Source organism: Drosophila suzukii, chromosome X (genome assembly GCF_043229965.1).
Source record: "Drosophila suzukii chromosome X, CBGP_Dsuzu_IsoJpt1.0, whole genome shotgun sequence".
NCBI classification, from domain to species: Eukaryota; Metazoa; Arthropoda; class Insecta; order Diptera; family Drosophilidae; genus Drosophila; species Drosophila suzukii.
The window spans coordinates 9,500,959-9,506,806 of NC_092084.1; positions in this window are offsets into that span (position 1 = coordinate 9,500,959).

Below are 5,848 nucleotides of genomic sequence, written 5' to 3' on the forward strand. Positions count from 1 at the left end.
TTCAAGATCAAGTTTATTTGCTTGGGTGAATGAAAATATCAAAAAATAATTTTCCCGTGTCTTGTTCATGGCACGACAACTGCAGCAACTTCAGCAACTTTGGCCATGAAAGCCAACTGCGAACGAGGCACGTTGCCAGCTGAAATCGGAAAATGGGAAAATCGGGAAATCGGGAGGGGAAGTCGGGGAAGTCAGGGTTTCGGAGTCACTCAGTCAGCAGCCGTGCGGCAAATGAAAATATTTATATACAGACTCGCACATTGATTCCTTCACGGCTAACGGTAAGTGCACTCTATGCAAACATGAACGATACCAAGTATGAATACGGGTATGAGTATGAGTATGAGTATAAGTATGAGTATGAGTACTAGCATTACTTGCAATGTGATGAGCCGCCTGTCTGCCAGACTACTGAGCTTACCCCTTACTTAAGTACTCCACCCCTAGTAATCCCCGTCTTGAAATCCCCATCGTAATCTCCATCCTTATTATTTCCCTGACTCCCCACACGTGGCGTATGCTTAATCTGGCGCTAATTTTAATTAGGCCTTAAGGTGAAAGAAGTAGATAGAGTAAGGGTAAAGATTTGGCGGGGCAAGGCAACAAGTTGTCTGCTTAATTAATTTATTACAACTGCCGCATGTTGTCATGTTTTTGCCTTACCTCTTCTGGAAATGATGATAATGTTGATGCTGTTTTTGCTCCTGTTTGCACAGTCTTTATTGATTTTTTAGTAGCTCAAGTTATGTCCCAGTTTCAACACAAATTAAATGTTTAATCATTTTTCAAATCATTTATTTTGTATCAACTAAGTTTATTTAGTGTATTGATTTCAGCCTGTATGTTTGTGCGGCTTTTTGGGAGTCTACCTCCACGTTTTTTTCTTTGATCACCTGTTTGATAACCCATTAAATGCCGGCCAAAGAACAACCTTCACCAATCGGGATTTTCAGATGTGGCTGCTGCAGCAGTTGCTGTTGGCTGATAATCTATCGTCGTCTATCAGCATGCATCATGTTGCAAGTGCAGCAACTGTTTGGGGAAAATGTTGCGAATGTTGCGCGTTATAGTTCGCCGTCTGCAGCTGCAGCATCTGCAGTCTGGCCAAAGCCGAGATTTCCCGGCAATCATTCACTTTTAGCCAAGGCATAATAACAATATTTCAACTAGTCGCAGTCGCCTGGCACGCGATCCATCTTTTCCAGACGGAGGGGATTATTTTTATGTATTTCTTTTTATATTTTTTTTTTTTGAGAAGAAGGAGGAGCGGTCAATGGCGCATAGAATTTCGATTTAATCGCGTTCGTTGCTGCTGCCGCTGCTGCTGATGTTGCTGCTGATGTTGCTGATGTTGCTGCTGTCCCCGCTGCTGTTGCTGCATTTGATCTGATCTAAGTTGCATTTAATAATCGTCGTCGTGGTCGTCTTCGTCTGCAGCAGCAACACAAAACAGGCAAAACAGGCTGCAAGTGCTGCAGATGCTGCATGTTGCTGCTGCTGCACTCTGGCTGTTGTTGCTGCATGTTGATATTGCTGCTGTTGCTGTTGCTGCTGCCGCTGTCAACGTCAAAGTCAAGGCATTTGTTGCTGTTGCGCCTACATTCATATTTCAGCAATTAAAAATCTAATTGACAAATACTCGAGAGACAACGTGAAGGCAGCCGACTAGACGAGTTCGAGTTCACAGTTGTTGCAGCTGCTCCACATGCAACATTCATTGCACTGTCTCTTTAATAGAGATGTGTGCAAGGTTTCGTGCGTGTTGCGTTGCGACAAGTTTTCTTTAACAATTAAAACATATGTCTATATTAAATATATCTACTATATAGGAAGAAAAAAGAGAGCCCTAGTAAACAATACCAATATTTTCTCAAGAAAAGGATCATATTTTGAGAAAACTACCTTGTAACTTGTTATTAAAATGTCTTATATTAAAACTACTTAGTATTTTGATAACATATTACTTATATTAAATATAGATATCGTATAATTATTATATATTAGATTATAATTTTTAAACTAATGATATAATTTCTATATTTCTTAAACTTTCCTCACGGGCTCACCTCCAATCTTTCTCTCCTTAATACAACCAACCATTTCTTTTTACGAGCCCCAACAAGTTTTAATAACTTCATCCATTTAAAACAAATCCATGGATGATTTTTGCGATTATTTCCCCTATGACATTGGCCTATTAGATGATTATGCAGAGTTGTCACTGTACCAAAAGTGGGTGTTTCTGAAAGTACAGTTGAGCCCAGCTTAACGGACGGCTGACTGTCATGATTGACCATCAGGCGTGCTCAAACCTTGATCTTTGAAAGAAAAGCATATGAAAAACCATAAGAAAAGGCCCAGAGGGTCGGGTTGATAAGGTTTTGAGAATGGGGCTGGACTTGTGGGTGGGGTTTTGGATGAGCACGCGACCAAGACGAACGCAGGTCAGCACGTGGCCCACTAGGGCACGTATACCCCCTTACATACCCATATCAAATAATGCTGGTTATGGCTTTCTGGACTGCGACTTTAATGCACATTAATTATGCCGGACCCACAACAAGCTTGTCATTAGCCATCTAGTTAAGAAAGTGGGTCTTTCTCCACCCAGCAATAGCATTTACACAGAAAAAGATGATATTATTCAGTAAGTTTGAAATAAAGATGATGATGCGGAGTTACTTCAAAGCTTAAAACCAAATAAAGTAATTCTATAAACTATATTGTTGAATTTAAGATCAATTACTAAAATGTTTATAATACATCTTCTTTGAACGCTTTTCTGCCAGTGCACCCTTTTGTTTCCAGTTCGAGGAAAATCGACCGCTTAATTAAGGAATAAAGCCATGAAAATGCTTTCAACACCTGAACTTCTTGGAATCAACAGCTGCTTAGTTTGTATTTTTTTTGTTTTTCTTCAAGGGGCTTAGGGGCAAATTGCTCAGCCATGTAATGGCTCTCCAAAACCAAAAAAATTACCATAATTTAATTTTAGTTCCCCGAGAGGTTGCAAGCAATTCTGTTCTACTCACTGAGCTCATTAAGATAAGATATAGTGTCCGGAGGAAAGCCAAAGGTGAAAGTGAAAGTGTGTCAAGGATAATGGAGGGAAAAAAGGACCTAGATTGAAATGCAATTTTTGGCAAGGATAAGAGAAAAGTGTCCTATCTGTGAGTCTGGATCTATTCTCACTACCTGCTGGTTATTTGAGTTCTACCTGCAAAAGAGGCGTGAATGGGAAATCAAGAAGGAGAGATCCTTTTTCAGGACTGCTCCTTTCTTTTCGTTTCCCTGTTATCGTGAGAAACTCCATGGCTGACAGGATGTTTTTGTTGGGATATGCAATATTCCTAACATTTCCCCTCACCCAAAAAAAAATTGGAAAAAAACGCTGATATATCACACACCTGCACAAGCGGCTGGTTTTCCGCTTTTCTTTGGGGCATTTGCATATACTTATGAGTAAGTATATCTCCATGCATTCGAACCGCGGACGCATGTAACCGTGAAAACCCATTTTTCTTGTTCATTGACCAAAAAGCAACAACGAAAAACATTTTGCCAATGAGTTGTGTCCACAAAGTGCGACTCAGACTTGGTCTTTTGGACTTGCTCTTAGACTTTTGGCTCTTTCACTTGGCCGCTTGACTCTAAGTTGTACTGGAAAAAATTAGATAAAAAGGATTTAATTAATAGTAACCATATTAACGATTAATATTTTATTGGTTCTCTGTTCTAATTGGTTTTCAGAACATTAAGAAAATTAAAACAAAGTATTTTTTCTCTATTATTCTCAATGTTATAACTATATTTTCCTTAAATACCAGCTTAAGTAAGATAGGAAAAATTTTTTTTTAAATTTTGCAAACTGTTTTTAATCTTTGAAAATGTATTTTAAAGGCCTGTCCGTTTTCTCGTGTGAAAACCTCCTAACTCTGAGACCCTTCTCCTCCGCCGCCTCTCACTTGGGTTTATTTTGTCTGTGATTAACGTCGACTTGGGTCTTTGGTGTACCCATCTACATCCACATCCCCATCCCCATCCCCATCCAATCCCAATTCCCCCGGCCTCGTCTTGGCCGTCTGTGCAGTCAGTCACGAGTTATGACCAACTTGTTGATATTGCTGCTATTGTCAGTATGGTTGTTGTTACTGGAGGTACGCGTGCTGTCGGCTCAATGACAGACAAGAAAGCAATCCCAGTTCTTTGGGAGATCCGAAAGGAGTTGGGAATACTCTATTTTACGAGCGACCTATGTAGGAAAATAGTGTTACGACAGGGGTGATATATGGCACGGCTTTTTTGGGGTTTGTGTAAGACTTTAAAAAAATATATAGCCTCAGAAAAATAAACAAGTTGTAGTGGATCGCTGAAATATCATAAAAAAATGTTTATAGAGTTTGGTATAAAGAACCCACCAAAGATAGCATTCTTAATACTAAATACTTATTATTAAAACCTTATTACTCTCTTCTAACAATGCCTCATTTATGCATTACCAAGATAACTTTATAACTACCTAATTATATCATTACATTATCCAATACTTAAGTGCTTTGCCCATTTAGCGAAATAGTTAATCTTTTGTAATATGCCTGGGTATTTATGTTAGGGTATGGCAAACGGTAATCATAGTTTAGTTGGCAAACAAACAGGTGCCCTAATGTCAATAACGTTGCTGCTGTTGCAGATGTTGCTGCTGCTGTTGCTCATGTTGCCCATGTTGCTCATGTTGCTGCTGCTCGTTGTCGGTTGTTGGGCTCGGTTGTCATATGATGTTGACAAATTGCTTACACATTTTGGCCACATTTTGTTTTGGATGGTTGGACAAGGTTTTTTCCAAGCGTGCGCCATGATCAAATGTAGGCAAATGCATATATTTTTGATAGGGTAACAATATCATGAGAAGCACTATCATTCTGTTTTTAAAAGATAAATGAATCTACGTTTAATTTAAGCTGTGCAGTGATTATTAGTTTTAAGTGGATAGCTTAATAAATAGAGTAATACTATATATTTTTTAAATATCGATTAGTTTTAAGTGGGTAGCTTTATGTATATAGTAACAACATATAACCTTTTAAAATATCGTTTAATTTTGAGTGGATAGTAATAATATATACCCTCTTAAATATCGATAAGTTTTGAGTGAAAAGTAATAATATATATCCTTTTAAATATCGTTTAGTATTTCACCCAAGGGTATTTGAGAAGTTTATCCCCCTAAATAATGTTTCTATAGAGAGATTAGTCATTTAGCCCCGTAGGGATTAGGAGATTGGGGATTTGGTTTGGGTTTTTGGCTTTGGATAAGCGATTTCTAGTAGGGGTTTGCAAAATTCTGTCTCTTGCTTCTGTACATTGTCAGCGATTTAGCTTCTGTTTCAGCTGCTTTTGCTCTTACCATTTCTTTTCCAATGGTCTTGATCTTTTGGTAGAAGAAATCGTGATTTTTGTGTGATCGTGATTTGTTGATTTGTGCGACTGTCATTATTGCGGTTGTCTTTTTTTCCAGCTTCTGTTTTATCAAATCATTTTCGTTAATTGCCAGGTAAATCCCATTGACCACACAAGACCACATCCCAAATGAAGAACAGTCGAAAAAAATCACCGAAAATCCCCTTTGGAAAAATTATCCAATGCACACGCCCTCGATGCGAAAATTCTCGAAAAAACAAATCGGATTAAGCAAATATTTGCAACAATGTTTGAGGGAAAATATGAGCAAAAGTATTGAATTTCATATCAGCCATTTGGAAACAGCACCTGTGAGCGTTTCCCACGACAGTCGACTAGGGAAAATGGGAAATAGATGTGGAAAATTCAGCGAGGTTGTGATCGAAATGCG